Genomic DNA, 27641 nt, shown 5'->3' with positions numbered 1-27641 from the left:
GCCTCACTTTGATTTTTATCTAGCGGCCGTGGTATGAGCATATTAGCAGTAGGACAAGAGAAGAATGCCCAGGATACATATTTTAATGAAGATGTAGATTTTTTTTGTTTTAATTTATATCTTCCTTTGCTTCCTGTTTTTTATTTATTTATATATCATTGTTTCTCCTTTTGTATCCCCACTGGTTCTCCCGTCCCACTCAACTTTTCATTCTTTTCCTATCAATTTTCTATACTCTACAATACAAGAGTACGATATGCTCTGCTAGTGTGTGTTTATGTTGCATAGAAACGCAGAGCAAATAATTTTCACGACAGCCTACTATCATTATGATGGCTACTCAGCTCAGATACGTATACAATCAACCAGAATAATATGTTGCAATAGTGAAGTGTTCATCATTACCCACATTCCAGAGCATTCTCCAAGAAGCTCTTTACTTGATATATTAGCTCTAAAGTTCAATGCGAATATTTTATCTTTGCGTCATTTAATCGCCATAATAGCAGAAGAAACATATAACGACTATGTATTGAATTACTTTAAGTGCCATGTCTACATTCAAAATAATAGGACAGAAAAGAAAAAATTGGCCCCCAATCTGCATGTTTACACTGCAAATGTAGTCAAAAGACGATAGTCTTGCGTCTGGAGAGAGTGTACAAAAATTTTATTTGATGTTCTGCGCAAGAAAATTGGTGAATGGTATTCTGGAGGCGCTGCGTTAGAGTGCCTCGAGCATGTAGCGGAGGTGAACGAGCGCATGTCGGCACGTTAGACAAGAGTGCCATCTGGCAGTTATCTTCGAAAACGAAGAAAGGCGTGTGACCCACGGAGGAAGATGCACGCCTGTCTCGGAGGTGATAAGGTGTGCAACGCAAAGCGACTGGCAGGTGCCACCACCGTGTCGTCTTAGCAAAGCATTGGAAACACTTTACCTTTTAAATGTGCAGCATTTCTTGGCGAACTTCGGCGACTTTGAGCGTATCTATCTATCTATCTATCTATCTATCTATCTATCTATCTATCTATCTATCTATCTATCTATCTATCTATCTATCTATCTATCTATCGATCTATCTATCTATCTATCTATCTATCTATCTATCTATCTATCTATCTATCCACCTACGACTTTTAGTGCTCCGGACCATTTCGATAATGGTATCGATATCAAACTTGGGATGTGATAACGTAACTGTATGAAAAACCTATTTGACTACTCATAACATGAAAATTATGATATTAATGTCATCAATGCCATGATTTACATTTCATGGTGCTGGAGGTCTTGCGGTGGTTTCGTTCACATGACATGCTGCAAAGCTGTTATGGTATGACATGATTTCATGGCAAACACAAGCGCAGACCTTAACATGAAAATCGTGGCTTGCGTGTCATGTAACAACATGACTCCATGCCAAGCTCATGACGTGCTCGCGGCTGTTTCAATCGCGTCACATATACCAAATTTGGTATTACCGTACGTGAATGGATGGCGGAGGTATGTGACTGATATAAACATGATAATCACGACATACGTGTCAAGTAACATCATGACTATATGCCACACTCTTGATGCGCTCGCGACTTTTTCGCTAGCTTCACACATGCCAAATTTGATATTACGTGACGTCAATGGATGACGAAAGTATGTGACTGGTGCAAACATGATAACTTAGAAGTGTGGCAGCTTGGGCTAGTTGGTATGGCATGACGATAGTTATAGCGCGAGAACAAAACGACGTCACAGAGACATGATAGTCATGAGATGTGTGTCATGTGAGAGCACGACTACATGCCGCAGTCCAGCGAGTGAGTGAGCAAACTTTATATAACCAGCGGATTGAGGCGTGGGCCTAAGCCGCACCAGGGGCGGTGGAGAGACCCTGTTTCTCAGCCACCTCCCGTGCTCGCTGGATGGCCCATATTTGATCTGTCCGATCTGAGCTGATCAGCGCGGCTCTCCACCGCGCCCCAAGCTGTTCTGGGGAGACTGCATTGGCGTCCTGTATCTGTGTGCATTCCCATAACATATGCTCTAGGGAGGCGCGTCTCATGCTACATAGTTTACACGAGTCATCTGGGTATAGTTCGGGGTAGATGCGATTTAGGTGCTTCGGGTTGGGAAATGTTCTAGTTTGAAGTCGCCTCCAGTCAACCTCCTGAGATCTGTCTAATGTGGAGCTAGGTGGCGGAAATCTGCGCCTCGAATTTTGGTAGAATTGCATAATGTCACAGAACCTAAACATTCTGTCCCTCTCTCACCACTCATTTCCTCCCAGTACCTCTTGTGAAGCACCATCGCGAGTGCGGTAAGTGAGACCTCGCGCTACGTGGTGAGCCTCCTCATTGAGGTTAGGAATGAGCGACGCACACGGGGTGTGGGCTGGGAACCATATAATATACCTTTCTTCGAATTACTCGGATGATATGAGATTTGCCTTGCGGAGGAGTATGTTGGCTGCCTCGGGAGATATTCTTCCTCGTGCATAGTTACGGATTGCTGACTGCGAGTCGCTGATGACATACCTACACTTTGGGGAAATTATGGCCTGTGTAATAGCCACCTCTTCCGCGATTTCTGAATTATCCGAGCGTATGGAGTACGCGTTTACGCATTTGCGGTCGGTGTTTATTACTGCCGCAACGTATGATTTGTGACTAGGGTTCTCCGCTGCGTCTACGAACAACGCTTCCTTGTCTCTGCCGTAGGCCTTAAGCACAGTTCTAGCGCGGCTTTCTCTTCTGCCCTGATTAAATTCGGGGTGCATGTTTTTGGGCAAATTGGGGACCTGGATCTTTTCCCTGATCACCTTTAAAACCGACCCTTTACTTCCTTGTTGCCTATGGTAATTTATCCCCAACATGTAAACGATACTTCGTCCTGTGCACGTGCTGGCTAGCCTCTCCAACTGGGCAATCTGTTGCGCTTCTATCAGCTCCTCTAAAGTGTTATGTAAGCCCAGTTGAAACAGTTTTTCGTTGCTGGTGCCACAGTCCAGGCACCAATACATTTCGGTGTGACGTAGTACGCGTGCTCCCCGCGTTCATTTCGTCGCGTCACGCCGGCGTTGCCACTCCAGGCGCTGGTCCTGCCATATACCCGCAGGCGCGCGCCGTGCTGCGTTGCTTTGGCGCATGAGCGTTTCAGTGCGTCCGGCGTCCCTTCGTTACAAAAAGAGGGAGACGCAGTGTTTTCTGGGTAGTGCATCAGCAAGAAATGCATCATGTCGCATTTCACACCGGTTGCCGTCACACCGCGCCGACGGACGCTGGTCGCGCCGGTCGCACCTGGCGTCAGACTACAGAGTGCTCGCATTTTGATAACGTAGCGTCACTGTGCCCAGCGTGCGGGCGCGTCAAAGCTACATTGGAGTGTATTGGGCCCCTAATGATGCGCTCGCGGCCGTTTTGCTAGTTCTACATATACCAAATTTGGTGTTAAGTGACGTCAATGAATGACGAAAGTATAAGACTAGTGCAAACGTGATAATCCTGACACGCGGGTCACGTGACCATGACAACGTACCACGCCCATAGCTGGTCGTTTCGCCAGCTCCACATATACTAAATTTGGAATCACATGGCGTGAATAGATGACGAGGGTAAACGATCCATCCAAACACGATAATCATGACACGGAAGACATGTACGGCATCATTTACCTCCACCTCGCAACGTTGTGCTGATTTCAAAAGGACATATCAACCTTTCTCATTCGTGCTTCGCATATCATCGATTCCCACTGTATGTGGGATCCGCCAATTTTTTCAGCATCGCGTTGCACTGCCAGCGCAGTGTGATAAACGCTACGGTCTTACAGTTACTTGTGTGTTGATGATGATATACAGTGTTTTTTGGCGCAAGGGGCACGTTGTGGCCAAAGAGCGCCAATACATGTGACAAAAGATTTGGGCTTTGGGTATGATGAATGGCTGTAAAAGGGCCTACTATTTCTCACTCTAAAGGTGGGTAAACATATAAAGAATAAAATTATGAGAGCGACATGAAATGTGTAGAGTGAAAACTAGTGGTCAATGATTCTGATGATAAGCTATGAAGAGATTATAGAGCACGAATGTCTCTCCGCCGTCCTTGTCTCCAAGGGCCGCGAAACATGTGCTTTGTAATGTATGTACGGCAGCAACAACCTCTTGTGAGAGGTTGTTCTACAGATTGCCTGGGTAGATCACGTGGAAGTTGCGAACATCTTAAAAATGCAAATAATGATTGATGTTTGAAAAGTGGATCTCAACCGAGGAACATCGCCGGGTGAAGAGGCATTTGTTCTCGGTAGGATGTTGGAAAATGCTTTTTTTTCGAATAGGAGCTAATTCACTGCACTGTATCAAAATATGTAAGGAACTAAGAGGTTCGCCGCATTTCTCACACATTGCTGGATCACCACCGGTCAGAAGGTGTGAGTGTGTACTATATGTGTGTCCGATACGTAACCGACAGAGTGCTAGTTCTGTACGGCGTGTTTCTGATGTTGGTGGCCAGTCACCAAGGTAAGGCTTGAATAAATGTAATTTATTATGTACTTGTCCGTCCCATTTACGCTGCCAATAATCCCTCAGCTTTTTTATCAAAAAGGGTTTCAAGTCCATTACGGGGACAGCTACAGATGACTGCGGAGTGTTCACATGGACTGATGTTGCGAGCTTATCCGCTAGTACGTTTCCCTCAATTTCACGGTGTCCTGGTACCCAACTTATTACTACATGCTGTTTAGATGCGTAAATGGCACAGAGGAGAGAGTATAGCGAAGAAATGACAGGATTCTTGTACTTTCTGGTGGCTTTTAAAGTTTTTACAACGCTTAATGAATCCGTGTATATGACTGCATTACTTATTTTCGTTTCTTTAATGTGTTTTGCTGCCGCCAGTATTGCATAAGCTTCAGCTGTAAAAATGCTTGTGTGAGGGTGGAGAATCCGACATGCGAAAAATATGGGCCCACCGCTGCATAGGATATGCCCGCGCGAGTCTTTGATGCATCAGTGAAAAATTCAGGATAGGTATATTTGTGTGACAATTCCCAGAAGTACATATGAATGTGTAGGGGTGGAGCATGCTTTGTCACAATCATGAAAGATGTGTTACAATTTATAACCTGCCAGGGTCATGGCGGGGCGCATGTAGTAGAAGGCATTGCGCGGTGTTCGAGCAATGCGACGCCTGTGTCCAAAGCTAGTGCTCGAACACGTAGCGAGAAGGGCTCTTTTAATGTGGGTCAGTTTCAAAAGAGCTGGAAGCTGGATGTGTCGTTTACAGCAGGGTAAGTAGGGTGGTCGGTCTTTGCGGTTATCTTAAAAAAATATGTAAAAGACAGGTAAAATCTTTGCATATGTCGCGACCATTCATCTGAGTCTGCGTAGAAGCTTTCCACGGGGCTTGTACGAAAAGCTCCCGTGGAAAGGCGAATGCCTAGATGGTGGAGTGTCCAGCATTTTTAATGCCGTTGGTGGTGCAGACTGGTACACTATCACCCCATAGTGTGCGAATAAGGCTTTTGTAGAGGCTTATCAGACATTTTCTGTCGCTGTCCCAACTTGTGCGGGACAGGACGTTTAGGATGTTTTCCAACTGTTACGTCTGTACGGCCGCTTGTGACTGTAGACGATTTATTAAAGGACAGGAAACGTGAACAAGTTCAAAAGCGTAGCCCAGGCGTTGGAGTCACTCCTGGCCAGCGTTCGACGCCAGGCTCGCGCTCGTGCCACAGCGCCAGTGCCCCGCGCGCACTTCGTTAATGTCGTCTTCTAAGGCGACATGTCACTCTTCCTCCCTTAGACGAAGTCTCCATAGCGGTCTGGAGGTCGCCTAACCTCTGGTGGTCGCAGTTGCCGAGTGGCCACTGCCTGTGACGTCGACGGTTGCGAGGGAGTGTGATCTTGCATCTCGGGCGATTCAGGCGGTTGAGCAGCTGAGCTCGATGGCGTCTCTTCTGGCGTTGCGTCCAAGAGATCGTCAGCTGCGCTCCAATCTGTCCGCGATTGGGTTGTTTGTCTGGTCTGACTCGTTTTCCTCATGTGATTGAGGTGACGCCGAACCTTTCCTTGGTCGCTTTTTACAAGCCAGGATCGTGGTCCGACGCGGCGCAGTATTTCGCCTTCAATCCAATCTGGCTTATTCAAAAACTGCCGGATAAGCACTCTATCCCCTATAGCGAAGCGGCGTGATTTTTGCAATGCCTCCTGGCTCTCAGGACTTCGCTTATCTCCAACTGTTACGTCTGTACGGCCGCTTGTGACTGTAGACGATTTATTAAAGGACAGGAAACGTGAACAAGTTCAAAAGCGTAGCCCAGGCGTTGGAGTCACTCCTGGCCAGCGTTCGACGCCAGGCTCGCGCTCGTGCCACAGCGCCAGTGCCCCGCGCGCACTTCGTTAATGTCGTCTTCTAAGGCGACATGTCACTCTTCCTCCCTTAGACGAAGTCTCCATAGCGGTCTGGAGGTCGCCTAACCTCTGGTGGTCGCAGTTGCCGAGTGGCCACTGCCTGTGACGTCGACGGTTGCGAGGGAGTGTGATCTTGCATCTCGGGCGATTCAGGCGGTTGAGCAGCTGAGCTCGATGGCGTCTCTTCTGGCGTTGCGTCCAAGAGATCGTCAGCTGCGCTCCAATCTGTCCGCGATTGGGTTGTTTGTCTGGTCTGACTCGTTTTCCTCATGTGATTGAGGTGACGCCGAACCTTTCCTTGGTCGCTTTTTACAAGCCAGGATCGTGGTCCGACGCGGCGCAGTATTTCGCCTTCAATCCAATCTGGCTTATTCAAAAACTGCCGGATAAGCACTCTATCCCCTATAGCGAAGCGGCGTGATTTTTGCAATGCCTCCTGGCTCTCAGGACTTCGCTTATCCGTCTCCCGCTTAAGAAGATCGAGAGGGCAGAGCAATTCTCGTCCGAACATCGCTCTCGCCGGTGTCATACCTGTGGTAGTGTGTATTGTCGTGTGCTGCCGATACAGAAATCTTGCAAGTCGGCACTGTATGGACTTGTCTGCATCTTTCAACAGCGCTCTTTTCAGCTCCGCCACATAGCGTTCTGCCTGGCCGTTTGTTGCCGGATGATATGCTGGTGAGGTTGCAGCCTGTATGCCGTTCGACGCATAGAACTGCTTGATCTCGTTGGAGATGAATGCTTTTCCGTTGTCGGAGATGACCTTTCGGGGAATGCCGAACGTTGCAAAGAGGCTTCGGAGCACGTCGATTACAGCCGCGGATGTTGCTTGTGTCACGCGCCGGACTTCCACCCACTTTGTGTATGCGTCCACAACAACTAAGTAGGTGCGTCCGAGTAGTGGCCCCGCGAAGTCAACGTGCACCGTGTTCCATGCTGTCTGGGGACGGTCCCACGTAGGAATAGGAGCTTTGGGTGGGCTCTTTTGCGTTGCTTGGCATTCACGGCACTGTCGCACCGTTTCCTCGATCACCTTGTCCATTCCGGGCCACCATACGTAGCTCCTTGCGCACTTCTTCATGGCTACCATGCCTCTGTGACCCGCATGCAGAAGTGCCAGAACACGGGATCGTGCTGAGCTCGGTATGATCACTCGGGATCCAAGTGTGATGCACTCGCGCTGTAGTGCTAGTGCGGTCGCTCGTCGTCGGTAAGGAGCAAACTCATCTCCAGTGAGTTTCTCCACTGTACCATCCTGCACTGCCTTGTACAACCTCTGCATGATGCTGTCTTGTTGTGTCAGGCGTGCTATCTCGGCAGCAGTCAACGGAGGTCTCGATAACGCTTCGAACAATAGTACGTCACCTGGAGGCCAGGGTTCATCGAGACGTTCTTGTAATGGCAAACGGCTCAACGCATCCGCGTTTTGATGGTTCTTGCCACGCCTGTAGATTATGCTGTAGTCATACGCCGATAACTTGATGCACCATCTGGTCATCCGTGGAGAAAGGACTTGAGCCGTTGGCTTTTGTGGACCCAGTATGCCGAGCAGTGGTTGGTGGTCAGTGACGAAAGTCACCTTTCTTCCCGCAATATACTTGTGGAACTTGTGGGCTGCAAACACCACAGCAAGGCCTTCTCTGTCCAATTGAGCATATTTGCGTTCTGCCGGCCCTAGCGTCCGAGATGCAAAAGCGATTGGCGCCTCTCTATTCTGGTCATCACGTTGAGACAGAACAGCTCCTATGCCATATGGTGAAGCATCACAAGAGACAAGAAGCTCCTTCTGTTCGTCGTAGTGTGCCAGTACGGTCTGACTGAGCAGCAATGCCTTAAGCTTGTCAAAGGCTTCTTGATGCTTTGTCTCCCATCTCCACGTGGCGTCCTTCTGAAGAAGCTGGTATAGGCAGCTGGCAACTGTTGCCCTGTTCTTCAAGAATCTGTCGTAGAAAGCCAGCATTCCGAGAAATGATTGAAGCGCTTGTTTGCAGTTTGGTGCTGGAGCGTCCGTTATGGCTCGAACTTTCTCTTCGTTTGTGTGGACGCCTGTCTCGTCGATTCGGTGTCCCAGAAAGAAGACTTGTCGCACCGCAAAGCAGCACTTGTTTTTTCCGAGGCGCAGATTGTAGTTTCGTAGCCTCTTCAGCACTTCTTCCAGTCTCTCGGCGTGTTCCGTGGCGTCTTTCCCACTGATGATCACGTCATCTAGGTATGCGCACACGCCTGTGATGCCTGACAGCATTGTCTCCATAAAACGTTGAAAAATGGCTGGGGCTGCAGAAATTCCGAAAGGCAACCTCTTGACCCTGTATAGTCCCTTCAGCGTGTTCAGGGTCAATATCTCTGCTGTCTCTGGCGTCACGTGAAGTTGCTGGTACGCTTGTGCTAAATCCAGGGTGCTGAAGACCTTGCCTCCCCTCAAGTGGCTGAGCACTTCATCAGTTGAGGGAAGTGGGTAGTCTGCCTTCTTTGATACCTGGTTCACTGTGCAACGGTAGTCGCCGCATATTCGCAACGAGCCATTCTTCTTTCGAACCAGTACGAGAGGCGTTGCCCAATCCGAATGCTGTGCTGGCTCGATTATGCCTTGACTTTGCAGTCGATCCAATTCTGCTTCTACAGCTGACCGGAGCGCGAAAGGAACCGGCCGTGCTTTTAGGAACTTTGGTTTCGCTCCTTCCACGAGGTCTAGTTGTACCGCTGGACCGATGTGTCCTGATATGTCCTCGTCGAATACAGATTGGTACTTGTCGAGAAGCTTCGAAACAAGTTCATCGCCGGATACATCATTGATGCCCGTGATCTGTATACCCAGGTGAGGAAACCAGTTTCGTCCAAGGAGGTTACAACCTGCTCCCTTGATGACAACAAGTGGTAGTGTCATGGTTTTGTTTCCGTGCGTAACAATCACCGTTGCACATCCAAGAACTCGAAGAGACTGTCCTGACCATGTGCGTAGGAGCATGTTGTCGGTCTGAAGCCGTGGTCGATCATCTGTCCACGTAGCTTTGAACGTGACCTCACTGATGAGTGTGCAGGCTGCACCCGAGTCGACTTCAAAATCCAAGAACTTGCCATGTACGCGTAGCCGAGTCATGACCTTCTGTGTGCTGAACGCGTTGGTTACGGTGTTGAGCTCGTAAAGGGCCACGTCTGATGAGTCCTGCTGAGTCGACACTGGTGCTGAGGCAGCTGTCGAAGTTCCTTGTTGGGGATATTCGATGCTGTTGCTCGTTTTTGCTTCTTTCCGCTTTTTCAGACAGGCTTTTTCAATGTGTCCGCGTTTCTTGCAGTAGTTGCAGGAGACTGTCTGGAACTTGCAAGTGTCCGGATTATGTAGCGCGTTACAACGCCAACAGCGTTGTTTCTTCTTTTGGGCAGAGGCACTAGAGTGACCTTGGTTGTCTATCTTGCATGTGCTTATGCAGGATTCGTGAAACTCTTTAAATTCGGTTTTCACGCGTTTCTGGTCTTCGATGGCGTTTTCAGCTCGCAGTGCAAGGTCGAAAGCTTTCTTGAACGTCAAGTCCTTTTATGCGAAGAGCCGTTGCTGGACCTGCTCGTTCCGAAGACCGCAAACGAAACGATCACGCAGCATGACGTCCATAGGCAGCATTGTCGGATTCGCTGCAGTGTCTGCGCTTGTCCCGAAATTGCAATCTGCTGCTAGCTTCTTGAGCGCCGTGACGTAATCACTGACCGTTTCGTCGTGCTTTTGGTCACGTCGCTGGAATCGTGCCCTGCAGAAGACCTCAGACGGTTGTGGATCGAAGTGAGCCTTGAGCATCTTGACTATGTCCTCGTAGCTCACTTGGTTGGGCTGCTTGGGTTGAACGAGGGCGCAGACGATGTCATAAGTCTGTTCCCCGCACAGCGTTAGCAGATGAGCACGTTTCTTCGATGCGTCCGTAATCTCGTTAGCCTCGAAGAAGAACTGTAGCCTCCCATACCAGGATCTCCAGGAGCTGGGGCTGCCGCTGAATTCGGGTAGCCGACCGAAGTCGGGCGTCGCCATGTTATTTCCTTGACGTCGGTGGAGTGCCGATGAGTCGATCCAGTCTTCCTCGTCGCCAACTGTTACGTCTGTACGGCCGCTTGTGACTGTAGACGATTTATTAAAGGACAGGAAACGTGAACAAGTTCAAAAGCGTAGCCCAGGCGTTGGAGTCACTCCTGGCCAGCGTTCGACGCCAGGCTCGCGCTCGTGCCACAGCGCCAGTGCCCCGCGCGCACTTCGTTAATGTCGTCTTCTAAGGCGACATGTCAGGATGTTCATTGTTTTTATGCATTTCTTCTTAATGTACCTAATGTGTAGTATAAACGTGAGCTTCGTGTCTAGAATTATGGCTAAAGTTTTTTGTTCACTCTTGACAGCTACGCACTCACCCTGCAACTCTATATGAGGATCAGTGTAGAGTCCTCTTTTCCTAGAAAAGAGAACACAGGAGCTCTTTAGTGGATTCAGACTCAAACCGTTCTCATCTACCCATTTACACACCTTGTTAACACAGAACTTAACCTGTCGCTCGCATGCCGAGAGATTACAGGATTTAAAACATATCTGTAGGCCATCAACGTATGCTGAATAAAAGATGTTGCGTGGGATACACGATCGCAGGGAGTTCATTTCGACTACAAAGAGAGTACAACTGAGGACAGCGCCCTGCGGTACTCCCGTTTCTTGCACGAACGGTCGTGACAACGCATTGCCCACTCGAACATGAAATGTACGATTGGACAGATAATTTTCGATTACACTTAGCATATTACCTCGTATACCTAAATGTGTGAGGTCTCTCAATATTCCGAAACGCCACGTTGTATCGTATGCCTTGTCCATGTCAAGGAATAGTGATAGGAAAAGCTGCTTATGAATAAAGGCTTTGCGTATTTGCGCTTCTATGCGGATGAGACGGTGTGTGGTGGACCGACCCTCTCAGAATCCACACTGATATTGGTCGAAGAGTTTGTTTGATTCCAAAAAACATAATAATCGGCAGTTTATTATCTTTTCAAACAATTTGCAGAGGAAGCTAGTCAGAGCAATAGGCCTGTAACTCAATACAGAAGATGGATCTTTGCCCTGTTTAAGAATAGGTTTACTATGGCCTCTTTCCACGCACAGGGAATTTCGCCAGAAGCCCATATGGGCTTCTGGCGAGATTATACAGACAGACAGACGAGAGTTTTTTGTGTTTCTTGAGGTGAGTGTTTAAGCATCTGATATAAAACACGGTCAGAGCCTGGGGCTGATTTGTTGCAGCAGTTTAACGCTGCCTGCAACTCAGCCAAGCAGAAAGGTCTGTTGCATGGCTCATTTTTTGTACATTTACGTTCAAGTTTTTGCCTTTCTACTCTCTCTTTGTATCGTTTGAACGTATCAGTATAATGCGATGAGCTGGACACGTGTTCAAAGTATGCTCCCAGGGAGTCTGCTTGATCCTCAAGGTTGTTCTCCTCTGTGTCTACTAGAGGGAAGGAGTGTGTCTGTCGGCCTCTTATCCCATTCACTCTGTTCCAGACCTTAACTTCATCAGTATAGGAATTGATGCCTGACAAAAACTTCTGCCAGCTTTCTCTCCTAGCCTGTCGGCGTGTCCTTCACCCTTAAGACTTTACTTGTTTGAAATTGACCAGATTCTCTGCAGTTGGGAAGTAACGCAATATACACCACGCTTTATTCCGCTTATCTGCGGCGACTTCTTGTGCCCATGCCATGACTGATTTCTGCAGTTTTTCGTCCGGGGACCGTATTAAGGTCTCCCATGCTGTTTTGGAGGCAGCTGGCAGAAGCTCTCTGGGTGGGGGAAGGCCCTCGCAATCCCAGAGAATGTGACTTTGGTTTGCTATGACATTTTTGTGGCAATTTTTGCATGCTGAGTCAACCTCTCCACCTGTGAATATCGCTAAGCGGTGAGGAGTGGTTAGGCTGTTCGTTTAAATTCGGCGGAGTATAGTGGCCTGCGCTATTGTGAGGTTGCTGTGCGATATGGGATATAATCTCCTGTCATCTTTATACATATTCGAAGTTCGTTATAGGAGGTCACTGCCTCTCCTATCGGGGAGTCCGGTTCCAATGAAAGCGCGACCCGGTTTGATAATCCTCGGGCCAATTTATGTGCTTCCTCGTTACCGGGGTTTCCCGAGTGAGCGGGGACCCAGACCAGATTTATTTTGGTTCTGTCATTCCAAATGAAGTTTCTCAGGACCTTGGCTGTACTTAGTCCCACACTTCCCCTTACAACGCTGAGAATAGCACTCTTAAAGTCGCTAAGGACAGTGTGGGTGGTTGGATGCATAATGGCCAGATCTATGGCTATTTCTTTGGCCTCTTTGATTGATGCGGCTCTAGTGAAAGCCATATTTACGATTTTAAGTTTTCTGTCCACGGCACTCTGGGTGTATGTGTTGTGTCCCTTGTTGGCGGCATCGACGAAGACCGCGCTTTGGTCTTGCTTGTGCTTTTCACTTAGCCTATCTGCTCTGGCTTTTCTCCTGGCGTTGTGTCTGCCCGCCAGGGTGCTTTTGGGTATTCGTTTGATCTGTAGGTAATGTCTGATTGCTTGAGGTAGTGGTGCTCTGCCTCCTGTGGTGTGTATGGGCTGAATTTTCAGTTTATGCAGAATATGCAATCCCGTCATCGTGTCTGAAAGCCATGTTATTTGTGCTGTTTTGTGTGCTTCGATCAGCTCCTCTAGGGTGTTGTGATTCCAAGTTGGAGGAGCTTCTCGGTGCTGGTATAAACAGGCAAACCTAGAGCCCATTTGAACGCCTGTCAAATTATAGCTTCAATTTTATCTTTGTCTGATTTCCTGAGATGATAATAGAGGAAAGAGTTGACTGTGCGGCTGATTAGGATTTGAAGGGGGAGCATGTCAACTCGTTGTATCTAACGTTGGCTGCCTCCTGTAACGCGTCATTTATTGCACCGTCCAAGCCACTGTTTCTCCAGATTGTAACATCGTCCGCGTATATGCATGTTTGATATGTGGTATTCTGTTTAGCTCTTGTGGCAGGCTCATCATGGTGATCTTGAAGAGTATGGGCGAGAGGACGACACCTTGCGGGGTTCCTATTGTGCCTATTGTAAACTTTTCACCACGCACTTCACCCAGTTGGATGGTGGCCGTTCTTTCTCTGAGAAAGTCGAAAATGTAGGCGAACGTTCTTTCACCCACGTTCAACTGGGATAAGCCATTTAAGATGGCCTGATGCGCGACATTGTCAAAAGCTTTACAGACGTCTAGGCCCAGTATGGTCCGAGTGACTTGTACTGAGCCTGGGTCAAGGATGTCTTGTTGCAGTTGAAGCATAATATCTTGTGTTGATAGACACTCTCTGGAACCGATTAGGGTGTCAGGTAGCAGATGCTCTTTTTCAATGTAATTGTAGAGTCAGAATAATATGATATGCTCCATGACCTTGCCTAAGCAGGAGGTGAGAGAAATCAGTCGTAGGTTTCCCAGTTCTAACTTCTTGCCCGGTTTCGGAATAAAAATAACGGTAGCATGTTTCCAGCTAGGCGGAACTTTTCCATCAGCCCAGAAAGTGTTGAATAATTTAGTGATCTGGCTGATCAAGTGGTCATCTAAATTTCGCAGTATTTTGTTTGTTATTCTGCCTTCCCCCGCTGCGGCAGTAGTGTTCATCAGGTTGAGGACTGCTCTAACTTCAGCTTCGTCTATATCGCTATCTAAAGCTGGATTGATTTCTCCATCATATTTAGCCGGAGTTTGCATATCCGTGTCGGTGTTGAAGTATTTGCTTTGCAGTTCCCGTATTAGGTCATTCTTCTCCCCAGGATTGGAATTGATGAGTTTCTGCGCGTTTTTACTTGCGTTATACTTCGTTTGTTCGGGATTTATCAGATGTCTGAGTAGAAACCAGAAGTTTTTGTTAGTTAATTGGCCATTGAGCCAGTCACAAATTTGGTTCCAGTGTTCTTGACTCAATGCTTGTGTATATTTCTCTACTTCTTTGTCGATTTAAGCTATCTTCTTTCGTAAGGTTGTGTTGGGTTTTGTGACATGGATCTTTTCTGAATGCTTTCCCTAGCCTCCCACAGGTGTGTAAGCCGTGAGTCAGGGGCCGGGTGATTCTCCTCGATCTCGGCTTCAGTGGTGGCCCTGTTCGCGTCTTTGATTAGAGCGGATGTCTATTCTTCCAAGTTTGTGAAATCTCTGGGTTCTCTCTCATTTACTCTCATTTATAATGTCTCTGAAAGTGTCCCAATCAATATGCTTCACTCTGAATTTTCCTTTCTTTATTTTACTGAGTGGGAATGTGGTGGCTATGATGTAATGATTGCTGCCTGCATTGGTTTCTATGTTCTCTCATTTGGCGAATTCCATGTTTTTGATGAATGTTAGATCAGGTGATGTGTTTCGACAGAGGCTGTTACCTACTCGGGTGGGGCGCTCGGGGTCTGTGAGGAGGGTTAAGCCCAGCTTTAGGGAGGTTGCCCATAGGCCGGTCCCCTTCTCGTCACAAGACTTATAGCCCCATGCCGGATGGTGAGCATTGAATTCACCTGCTATGATTAGTGGTGAGCTTCTGGCATGTTTCTGTGCCTTTACAACAAAGCTTAGAGGCGACGATGCTTCTGTTCTTTGGTGGATGATATGCGTTTAGGATGTACAGGGTGGGGTAAGTTTTCTTCTTGGGGAGGATTTCTACAAAGCTGTAGGCTGTATCTTTGATAGCGAGATCCATCGCGTTAGTGGTGAGGTTTCTATGTATCATGAGTGCCATGGAGGCATTAAAGCCTTCCGCCACTGTCTTGTTGAAGGTTGTGTAGTCAACAAGCTTGGCTTTTACTCCAGTTCCCTTTAGCGCAATAACACCAGGTTTGAATGTAAAATGATGTATCCTATATTCGAGATCACGTCTTTTAGCTCGAAACCCTCTGCAGTTCCATTGCCAGATCAAAATTTGGTCGCTGGCCATCATGAATGCTTAGGAGTTTCTGCGCGTGGTTCATGTGTTCTGATTGGCCCTCCCGCTAGAGATCGTTGATCGAAGCTTGTATTGTCGTTGGGTCCCCTGCCTCTAACTAGGAGTGGTAATTGTGCAACAGGGCTTTGGTGTTGTTGCTGCTGCTGTGTCAGTGCGCCTGTTTTAGCTACTTTGAGCTGATTAAGACCTGCCAGCATGTTTTCGATCGCGGCTTCGCTTCTGGTTAGGCGAGCCTCAGTAGATGCCTGAAACTCAGCATGCTTCGCTTCTAGCTCTTTGAAGCGCGCGTTTATTTCAGTTTCTAGCTTGGCTATTCTGAGTGTCGAGTTTTTTACTTTTTCTCGTTTTTCTTCTGTGGCAATGTCTGGCACTGGGCTAGAAGCTCTGCGCTTTTCTCCTCTAATTCTGTCAGTTTCTATGTTAGTTACCTCACTGTGAGCGCATGCCATTCGTTCTTTAGCCGCGGGTGGGGTAAAGGTCCAATTGGAACTGTTTTTCAGTTGCCTGATCTGTTCGTTGGCCGAATCTAACTGTTGCTCTAAAGAGTTTACCAGCTCTGTAAGTTCCCTCATCTGATTGTCTTGAGATCTGGCCGGTGCCTGCGTCCTTGATATCGAACTGGATCTGGAATGGCCGCCTCTAGTCCAGGATGTTGACCAGCTCTTGGTCCTGCCCCTTTGTTTTGTGTTGGATGATGACTGAGTAGCTCCCGCTTTGCTCGTTGGCCCTGGATCTTCAGTACTCCCACCTACGCTCTTTGGTGGGCCGTTGATCCAGGGGTTCTTGTGTATTGCTGGCATAGAAGCGATGACCGTCTGACTGGGACCACGGCTCTTCTGCGCGGGGATGGGGGCATTTCTGTTCCCGCTCTTGCTTCTTTTTCACGACCACGATTTTGATAGACGGCCCCGTGATTTTGATTTTCTTCCCTCATTGGTGCTGGAGAACATCGATGTCTTCTTACTGTTATTAGGTTTGACTGGTGTGAAGCGTAGCCTGCAGCTCCTGTTGCCAGTGAGATGTTCACCTAGGCAGACTACACACTGCGGTGTACATGTTGGCTGTTCTCCCAGTGGCGGTGGGGGATGTTCTCCACGACATCTCCGGCATTTTGGTATTCCAAGGCCGGGAAGCGGGCACACGTTTGTGCGGTGCCCAAACTTCCTGCAGTTGAAGCACGCCTCAGGTCTCTCCCTGAAGGGATGTACTTCTAAGGTGAAACACCTGAAGCAGATCGTGGCAGGAAGCTTCTGTGCGGTGAAGGTGATGACCAGGTGTTTGGATGAGCCCAGTCTCCTGGTATTTACTATGGGGACGTCAGGGTTTTCCTTCATGAGTTGTGCTTGAAGGTCGTGGTCTGTTTCGTCCGTGTAGGCCTTGTAAACTACTCCACGGATGAAGCCGTCCGGCGCTGGTACGTAGGCGGCCACTGGCAAGTTCATATTGGACCTCTGACTTCTGAGCACTTCCAGTGAGCGGTATGCTTCTCCCTGATTCGGTCGGGTGTACTGACTGCAAGGGTATATTTAATAGGGTGAATTATTATTTGGTCTTCTTCTGCTCGGGCCAGGTCGACTTCGGTAGTGTTTTGGATGGCTTCGAGCAGCGTAGCGAGGCCAATGTTCGGCAGGTTGATTGGGTGTCTGGGTCGAATTACAATTTTGTAATGTTCGCTTGGCAGCCTCGGCATGGGCCTCTGGCGTAGAAGCTGCGGCGGGCGCGCTGCTTGCACGACGAGTGCCGGGGTACTCGCGTGTTCAGGAATTGCCTCTGAGGGCATGGGCGCGGCCGTTCTGTACTTGTGCTGCAGATCTAGGGGGTCTAAGTTACCATGCGTCATTTTTGGTGTGACCCAGGTGCTGTCTTCGAGCTCTACTGGGTCTAGTTCCTCGCATTCTACAGCGTACTGCATAATCTTTCAAACGTGGCGTCTGCCACTTTGTGCTGCCTGCCGGCTGGTCGCGGGCGAGCAGAAAAGATTCAAAAAAGGCTTACCGCTGTCACTTGTGCCTTCCTAAGTCAGTTTTGGTTCATAATTCATCGTGACAGCACTCGGAGCGTCCCTCAGCGTCACTGCGAGCAGCCGCCCCGCTCATCCACCTCGTCACCGCAACACCGCCGGCGTGGATGCTAGGGTGAGCGTCGTGCCCACTTGCAGCCGGTACACTTTCGGTGAATTTTCGGAAGTGTAGACGTCCACGCCCGAAATATTGATGTCATCGGGTTCCTCTTAACCTTAAAAAGATGATAAGCACATTTTCTAGTCGTTGCATCCGAAGATTTCGCACAAGGACACTCAAAACGCAGGAGCTCAATGTGAGCACGTCCTTACTCGTGGGCGCCTCCTACCTGAACTTCACACCTTTGTTTAAGTCACATTATCGATGGTAGGGGAACACTCACGTTCAATGATATGTGGGGTTTAACGTCCCAAAACCACCATATGATTCTGAGAGACGCCGTAGCGGAGGGCTCCGGGAATTTAGACCAGCTGGGGTTCTTTAACGTGCACCCAAATCTGAGCACACGGGCCTACAACATTTCCGCCTCCATCGGAAATGCAGCCGCCGCAGCCGGGATTCGATCCCGCGACCTGCGGGTCAGCAGCCGAGTACTTTAGCCACTAGACCACCGCGGCGGGGCAATTCACGTTCACAAACCATACTGCAGGTGAAGCACTTCACTGCAGAAAGCATGCAATGCCATTACACGTATATAAAGGACCCCTGACAACGAACGCTTTGTGTGCGAGTCTTTCATAGTAATTTGTAGCTTTGCGACTAGTAGTGCCGAAATTACATCGTGAGTGCTCTAAAGCATTGTATAATTATTGCTAGCGGCGCTAATACAGAACGTTCTTGCGTCAGTTAGAAACGCCCGCCTAAATACCATAAAAAACTAGCGCCCCACAGCGGAGCAGCGCCTAAGATTACGTGCGCTCAAGGTTCGCCGACACTGAAACATGCTGTCTTCAAATAGGGGGAACCGCGGTTGGTGAAGAATGAAACAATGTGGTTGTTTTGAGGGTGTTTCTCTCAGAAAAAAAAAGCATTCCTGGCGTAAGCAGCCTAAACCATCTCGAGAGCAGCCCGACAACTGAGCGGGACGGGAGACGAACAAAAGAAAAATTGGGGACTCTTCGCCTTTAAGAGTTCAACGTGATAACGAAATCCGAACTCTAGTGCACCCTTCAACCACTAAGTGTGTACATATTCATATGTCTTGTTACATACACACGCACGCACAAAAACATGCACACAGTAGATTGGACCAGCGCGCGCTATTATCGCCGAATGGGCTCGTTTTTATCGTGACACCTGTTGAACAAAATGCGTTAAAGGGGCCCTGAAACACTTTTTTAAGGGACCATGCAATGAACTCCCTAGAAGAGCTTATTGCCCTACGAATTCAACGCAGCGAAAATTTCGAGAATCAGTCCAGTGTGAGTGGAGTTACAAAGGTTTGTCGCGTGCAGCAATTGCATTATCTCTTCTCTCGCCCCTACGAAAGCGCTAAGAGCAAAGCAGGAAGGGGTGGAAGGGCAAAGAAAGTACCACGCCTCCTGACCTTGACCGCTTTTTTTCCTTCAAATGCGCGGCTTTTTCACTATGATCGCGTGCGCACGCGTGCAAAAGTAGCGGCCTCCCGCAGCTATCTCGGTACCTTGATTTTTCAGTCACAGACGCACAGAGGATTTTTCTCTCACAACAAACGAGGCCGATGGTTTTTCTGTGACATGAGCTTTTTAACGCTATCACAATAATAGTCCGCACCGGGTGCCAGCTAGGGTATTTTGCGCACACCGCTTATGTTTTAGAGCTCAAAAACGTCACAATGTTTCTAGATACTTTTTGTGTAAACGTTGCCCCAGTCTACGTCAACCCAAAGAAAATGTCGATTGCACCTGAATTCTCGGATGAGCACGCACCCTTACTTTAAAACCAAATTAAGACATCTTCTAAGCAACACTCGATACTCATAATCAGTCAGAGGTGCCACCACGTGCAGGACTATCAAACAACATGAGCATCTTGAGTTTCCAATTTTGGTGTCAGGGGTCCTTTAGGTATAGGGGGGCAGTAACTGCGTTTGCGCAGTCCGTTGCAATCCTCAGCACACTTTCGTGAAGAAAAGCACATGGTTCTTTTTTTAGACTTGTAATGGTGAACACAATACTATAAATATCTGGAGCAACAAATCGCGCCCACCCGTTCGCGACACTCATGGCGCTCACAATCACATGAAGATCATGCTGGGGCATCGTCTCAGTCCAGGCTGTCGTCGCCAACTGCAGTCACATCTGGGGAGGACGTAGGAGAATCATCGCGTTGAGACAAGCACAGCTTCTTCGTGCATGTAGGTGGCCACTCAGCAACACGTTTTCTCTATGGTTTCTGTTGACGCGTCTCTTTTGCAAAGTACGCTGGCAAATCAGGTAGTAGAGTAGCAACCAATTCGTTGGTTAGCGCCGGCTTACCCCGAGGAATCCATACTTCCTGACCATTGATGATGTACACTTAGTCGCGCATAATAAAACTTGTGCTCTTCAAAGGGCCTCTTGCACACAGCTGAGGCCTCGGTAAGTGCCTTATCTTTGGAGTGAAGATTTCTGTCCCATTTATTACGCCATTCATTGTTCTTATGCACTCTAGAAAGAAATAACGTTCGCTCATTTGATTCACGAAAACAAGGATACCCGCTCTTCCATTCAGGTGCGTAGCAATGCGTACACGTTTATTTTCTTCTTCTTTTGGGTTACCCTAAAAGCGACATTACTACAGCACCGAACGCAAAAAAGTGATGGATTCTCTTGAAAAAAAAGAAAAAAAAGCACGCTGACCTGTCGCAACACCACACTGCACTGCAAAGGGGCAGGCGCTTGCAACCGGCACGGTCTGCTGGGATGAATGTATGGATAGATGGATGAATGTATCCGGCTGTGCCCTTTAGACTGGGTGTTCGCTCATGCCACCTAGTTATAAAGTCAAGTACTATCACTATGTGTTTTGAATTGAATTTCACTCGCGCCTTGATTATAACCACCAATCAGTTAGCCTGCTCTTGGTTATTTCTACCCGTTTACTGTCTTTTTTGCCTTCACTATCCCTGAACCCCGATGCTTTAAAATATTCCGCGCCATTATCTTGGACTATAGGGTGGAACTCTTTAGAGAACATTATTAAATGTTCAGCCGTTTCTCCCTCCTCTCCACACGCGCTACATAACGTGTCTGTGGCTTCGTATTAGTCTCGGTACGTCTTGGTCCGCAATACTCCCGTTATGGCCTCCAGCAGAAGAGAAATACACTGAGAATTATCGTAGGTTTTTTCTTTTGAGATTTCCTGCTTGAAAGTTTGGTAGGTCTCTAGTGGTCATTTCGTAAGCGTTCCAATCTTCCACATGTCCTACTCTGTTTTCTTCACCTTCTTCTTAAACGATGTTTCTTTACTGACCTTACATCATTTGCGGATAAGCCTGACGTTTTGTTTTCCTCTGCTAGCCGTTCTATCAGCTTTAGGCATAGTGTTCTTTGTTCTTCACTCTTTCCGTGTTTTAATACACATGAGCGTTCTATATAGCTTTCAATTTTATATTCTGTTTGAATTGTTCCTATTACACTCCATATTTTTGGTCTCCACTGTTTATGTTTTCCAACGTCTCTCGAACACTGTCCATAGATATTTCATCTTCCAAAAGATTAAAATTTAGCTACCACGTGTCCGAGTTACACTGGTCAACGTCTCTTTCTTTTAGCCATTACAAATGATACTAAGCAGTGATCAATAAATGAAATATGGAGGACATTGTACTCACTAATAATCGGAACTAATCCAGTGACACGAGGCCCTATCTAGGCGCGCATGACTGGAGCGTTGGAAATGCGTATACAGTGTTAGTCCTTTACCACTGCACTCTGCAACATCCTCAAGGTCTAAGTCAGAACTTAGATTCTTTAACGCAACTGGGCTTGAGTCGTTGAAATTGGATGTACCTATTTTATCATCGGCAATCATCACAAAATTAAAATCTCCCATTAGGATGACTATGTGATTGCATTCACAATAAGCACAAATTTCTTCGTTTGGTGCACACCATTCATCAATTTTCAGAGGTCATATAAACAAATCACTTGCCAAATAAGAGAAAACAAGGCCAAATCACAAGGAAGAAACCTTCCGGATAAACCAGACGTGGCATTTTGAACAGTGGTACTTAAACTATTCCGCACAATGATCACACACCCTGCCGACCTACCAACTGCATGACTGACGCTGGCGTTGTAGTGTCTGGTGAAACGTTGCAGCAGGCTCTCGGTGGCGTCCACGCTCTCCACTTTGGTTTCCTGAACTGCAATAATGTCCAGGTCGTTGTCTATGGCTAGTCTGTAGAGCTGAGTTCGTTTCTTTCTGGAAGCCAGTCCTCGTACGTTGAGCGTCACTGCTTTCACGAACCCGCTCCGTGACATGATCGGTGAGCGGGTCCAGGCTGAGAGCCCTGCACGTTCACTTATTGGGCTCTCGTCGTCCAGGGTGGATCCATGTTGTTCACCTTTAGTTTGAGTGGCCATCGTTGCGTTTGAGCAATGACGACCATTTTCGGGCAGCGTTTCGTTTCGTTTCTTGCCTCCACTGACCACCTTCCACTGCAATTCCGACTTCACTTGTGTTTCGTCTACTTGAGTGCCATGATCCGAGTCGCGACGGCGTTTTTGTAGACACCAATTCTAATTCTATCCTTGGGGTATCTAGGTCACCAATCAAACCTTCATTTTCCTGTGTTTAGTTCGCTAAAATTACTTTATTCGATTATTTATGAACAAAGTGCAAGAATGTGTTCTCTATACAATTCTGTACGTTCTATAAAGCATTTACGTCAACTTAAATCCAAATGACATCTTCTTGTACTTTTGTTTGTTTTCTTGAAAAATCAAAGCCTTTTTTTATGTTCTGATTTTTTTATTCAAATTGTACTTTGCTGGTATACTTTCTCCTGTTAGACCCCCTATTAGCCTATGGCTATGGGTCTAATCAGTGTTGTGCATTTCATGAAATGTGATCAAAACAACCTCAATAAAATCTTAAATCCTTAAGAATACTGTGAAACCGAGTTTAAAGGAGTCGAAGTGGCGTTGGCCTAGGATGCCGGCGTTTCAGCGCGCGTGGTTTGCAGCTGCGACGCGGTGTGCATCGCAGGCGCAGGACGCGTCTGTTCGCTCGTCATCGGGGTACAGTCAGTGGCAACACCGACTAAATTCCAAGGCCAAAAGGCTGCCGCAGTGACGTCAGAGGGTGGAGGCCCAGTTACGCCGCGAACGCTGCGGAAAGCCGGTGTTTCGTTCGCGTTTTAGGAGAACAAACGCTCCCGCTCTCGCAGCTGCTGCGGCTTGATTGGGCCGAAGAAAAGATGTGGAAAAAAAAAGTCTTACTGAGCATGCTCAGTTGGGTAACTGGGCCTCCAACCTCTGACGTCACTGCGGCAGCCTTTCGGCCTTGGAATTTAGTCGGTGTTGTCAGTGGTCACTAGATTTTCCATCCTCCGCTCGGCGTTCGTGTTTAGGGCTGAAGAAACTTGCTTGCTTTTGTTCAGCCCTGGCGCGTCGTCCAATGTCGTTTGCTTCTGTGGTATTGCAGGCAAAGATGCTTGTTCAGATTCCTCTTCATCTATGAGAAGTTCACTCTGTTGAGACTCTGATCGTCGCCCTGCATCTCGTGCGTTTGAACGGTTGCACTCGTCTTGCTCATGACCGAAAGAGTGGCACTGGCGGCACCTTGGGACTTCGCAATCGCGTGGTATGTGCCCCATGCTTCGGCACTGCAAGCACAAAGGAGGTCTTCTTGGCACTACGAACAGTGCCATACTGCTGCCAATATGCACTTGATGCGGCAGTTGATCGACTGAAACGCCGTCTCGTAGTGGTATGCGTATTACCCGAGTTGTCGATTCAACTCCTTCAAAATCCTCGACTCTCCATCGGTCATCGGTCACCTCTTTGATGTCGCCATATTCATAGAAGTCTCGTCGGATAGCATCTTTTGTAACATCGAACGCTAGCCAGTGCAATTTCATTTTAACCTCTTGCCGCGTCGGGTCAATGACGAGATATACCCGGTCTTTAACTTTGTGAACGCCTGCTTCTGTCAGCGCTTTCTTTGCTTGCTCAGTCTTCTTGTTCAATAACCACACGTGCGACACCTGATACGCCCCGATGCTACTTACTTGCTGTATGATGCCTAAGTCTTTGAGAGGTTTCCTGAAGTCGTCGATGCGATACTGTCGGCTGCGGACGTCGCAGTGTAGAGATACTGCTCGATGCATCGCTTCACCTGGTGGCAACAAAGGCAGAATAATCCTGTAGTTCTTTGGAATGAGAGGAGATGCTACACCACGGCCAGCGTCGGCCGCTGTCGCTGCTCGGGACCAGTTTTCCATCCTGCGTCTTCACCAACCGGCGTCCAGGAGCAGAAAGACAAGGCTACCCTTCCATCCACGCACGAAAGAAATAGATCTAAAACACATCTAAGCCACATGAATTTGTACCCTTTGTGCAAAATAAATGCAGAAAAACAACATTTTCTAGTCAAAATATACTGACTTTTGTGGTAAAGAATTAAACGTCCTCAGTAGGACACGTGGTAGAGCGGATCTGGAAAATTGCACAAATCAATAGAGTTTCTCCTTTGCGAAAATCTGATGCCAAACTTAAGTTTTCATTGACATTCTGAGGCGGCTATTATATGCCGTGACAGAAAAGTGGAAGCAAGCGTGGGTGCGCCATCTAGTGGTTGGTCAGAGCTATTGTTGCTGGACCGCGAAGAGGCTCGAGTGGCCACTCTTTATATAATGTTTATACGTATATGTTCCTCTATATCACCTTCTGTCCAATAAATAAGTTTCTGATCTACGCCGTTTTTCGTGGCGTGTCGTCTGCATCCTTCGGGCGATACAATGCCATTTTTTCACCGTGAAGACAGCCATTGCGGCACGCATCAATGGTCTTTGAAGAGCGTTTTTGTTCTTTATCAGGATCGCGCGTGTGCTATCAGGAAAATGGTACTTAACGAGCGCTTCTGGACGCGCGGAACGTGGTAACACAACACACTTTCCTTGAAGGTTCACACTGTCAGTGCCATTTCCAGGCACGGCCACTAGGTGGCGAGTGCTCAGTAGGAATCACGAGTTGCTGCACCTTCACCAGAGTTCAACCACATACTATACTGTGATAGTCAGTAATCGACGCTAATAGAAGGGCATAAAATATCCCTATTCTTAGTTTTAGGAACCATGCCAGATTTTGAGGCAGTGTGTGGAATTGTAGCTTCAATTGATTTGAATTGATCGATTGATTTTGATTATTTTGGATTGATTTGGAGCCATTTTCATTTCACCGACATTGCCAACTCTCAAATGATTGGAAAGGAGAAAACAACTTTTTTCTGGTAAAAGCACGATAGGTTGGGCATCTTTATCTCCAAATTTTGGTAAAATTTCTGAAAAGATTGAGAGAATCGAGAGTAACATCTGAGACGTCTAGCACGCAGTGACGCTGCAAGTGTAACACATAATATTGTCACAAAGACACAGATACGCAAGCACAAAACAGGGCGTTTACTTGCGTAACCAAGGGCCACAAAAAAAAAAAAGAGCGAACATCAGAGCCCGCGCCCACAGAACTACTTCGTTGTCCTCCTCAGAGGCTGGCTACTATAGTTGCCAGCCTACCTTGCGTCAATTTCTTTTTTTCAAGAGCAATCGTCCCGGTTCATTGACTAAGATGCTAGAGATGGCCATACAAATGGTCACGTCAACAACAACAAAAAACCCGCGCTGTTGTGGATAATAAGGAAAAAGTTCGAAGTGTTCACAACTCGCGGGCGTGGTACGGTTTCATCCGTACTACATGGACTACTTCTGAACGTGTACGTCTTCGATTTAAAGTGGTATCGGAGCTTTCGGGAGCTACCTCGTAATTCACGTCACTGGAGGAGCGCAGAATTCTGTAAGGACCAAAGTAGCGTCGCAATAGCTTCTCCGAAAGCCTACGATGTCGAACTAATGTTCACACCCATACATAGTCACCTGGTGGATAGTGGACGTTCCTTCGGCCTTGGTTGTAACGGCGAGCGTCGATATCTTGCTGCGTGCAAGCTGGCGGGCTCCCTCGGCTTTCTCAACGAAGTCGTGAACGCTGTCATTTCCGCTGGTGTCCTGGTCTACGGGGAGGATGGCGTCTAACGGTGTTGTGACGTGACGGCCATAAACAAGCCCGAATGGTGTTAGGTCTGCGGTCTCTTGCACAGCGGTATTATAAGCAAACGTGGCGTACGGCAAAATTTCATACCACGTTTTGTGCTCTACATCAACATACATAGATAGCATGACGGCCAGTGTTTCGTTTAACCTGGTTGCAATAACTCTGCCGTAAATGCTGCTCCTCTATCGGTTATGAGAACAGCAGGTGCACCATGACGCAAAACAATGTCGTGGACAAAGAATCTGGTGACTTCAACTGCAGTTCCCTTAGGCACAACTTTGGTTTCTGCATAGCGAGTCAGATAGTCGGTTGCGACAATTGTCCACTTTTTTCTGAGCATGACGTAAAAAATGAACCAAGAAGATCCATTCCCACTTGCTGAAATGGTGCTAGAAGTGGATCTAAAGGTTGGAGGTAGCTGGCGGGCTTTGTGGGTGGAATTTCACGCCTGTGACAGTCACGGCAGCTGTGGCCAGTAGTACTCCTGTCGAATGCCCGCTAATGTCCTAGCAAAGCCTGAGTGACCGGCAGAAGGATCGTCGTGGCACGCCTGCAAAACTTCCTCACTCAGTGCCGTTGGAACGGCGAGGAGAAAAGTTTCCTGGCTGCTCTGAAGATATCTTTTGTAGAGAACATTGTTCCAGAGGCAATATGATGAAAATTCATGTGAGAGTCGCTGTGGGATGATAACGTCTTCTCTTTGAAGATGCTAGATGGCAGGAAATAGCTCAGTGTCCCCACGTTGAACCTCAGCCACCCGCACTACATCGACGATACTAAGAAACGGTAAATCTCGGTCAGTGTCAGATGACGTCAGGCAAAGGGGAGCACGAGACAGGCAGTCAGCATTTGTATGCTTATGTCCTGACCGGTAGACCACCGTTATGTCGTACTCTTGGAGGTGGAGACTCCAGCGCACGAGGTGGCCTGATGGATCCCGTAGATTGGCAAGCCAACAGAGCGGATGGTGGTCACTGACCGCTCAAAACAGCCGGCCATATAGGTAGGGCCAAACTTGCTAATGGCCCAAACGACTGCTAGGCACACGTTTTTTGGTGGTAGAGTAGTTAGCCTCTGCTTTTGTGAGACTGCGGCTTGCGTAAGCGAGTACACGCTCTGCGCTGTTCCGCCATTGAACTAAAATGGCTCCGATTCCTACGTTGTTGGAGTCTGTGTGAATCTTGGTGTCAGCAGTGTCGTCGAAATGTGCCAGCACTGGAGCTGTCTGCAGTCGATGGCTTGTGCAAACGAAGACTTGTTGTTCTTCCTCCGTCCATACGAAAGGCACATCTGGCCGTGTCAGTCTTGTAAGAGGTTCCGCAACTTTCGAAAATCCTTCGACAAAACGGCGCTAGTACGCACAGAGTCGGAGGAATCGCTGAACAGCCTTCTTGTCTCCAGGACGAGGGAAATCGGCAATGGCATCCAACTTCTCGGGATCTGGTCGAACACCCCCCGGGATTACCACGTGGCCGAGAAACTTCAGTTCCTGATAGCCGAAGTAGCACTTTTCGGGCTTGATATTAAGGTTCGCTCTCTTTGTTGTAATGAGGACACTTTTTAGCCTTGAAAGATGCTCGTCAAATGTGCTTGAAAACACAATGACAATATGGAAGTATACAAGACACTTCTGCCATTTTAGTCCAGCTAGTAGTGTCCACCATGCGTTGATATTTGGCGGGAGCAGAACAGAGACTGAAAGGCGGCACTTAAAATTCGTAGAGCACGTCTGGAGTCACGACCGCGGTTTTCTCATGGTTGCCCTCGTCAGCTTCAATTTGCCAGTACCATGACTTGAGATCCAATGATGTAAAGAACTGGGCGTGGCGTAGACGGTCTAATGCGTCATTAATTCGTGGCAGGGGGTAAACGTCCCATTTTGGGACTTTGTTAAGCCGTCGATAGTCGACGCAGAAGCGTAGTGTGTTGTCGTTTTTTTTTTTACTAACACAACTGGTGAGGCCCACGGCCTTGTCGATGGTTTAATGACGTCATCATTCAGCATTTCTTAAACTTGGCGCTCAATC

General features: G+C 47.9%; 1 protein-coding gene across 4 annotated transcripts in view; it reads left to right on the top strand.

The window, feature by feature from the left end:
• The window catches only part of LOC142768646 (uncharacterized), a 102870-nt gene that overhangs the window by 57867 nt on the left and 17362 nt on the right, over positions 1-27641 (top strand). The gene's annotated exons all lie outside the window — the stretch shown is intronic.

Source organism: Rhipicephalus microplus, chromosome 8, assembly GCF_043290135.1.
Source record: "Rhipicephalus microplus isolate Deutch F79 chromosome 8, USDA_Rmic, whole genome shotgun sequence".
NCBI lineage: Eukaryota > Metazoa > Arthropoda > Arachnida > Ixodida > Ixodidae > Rhipicephalus > Rhipicephalus microplus.
Note: the sequence above shows the minus strand (reverse complement) of the source record. Positions and strands in the feature narration are given on the sequence as shown.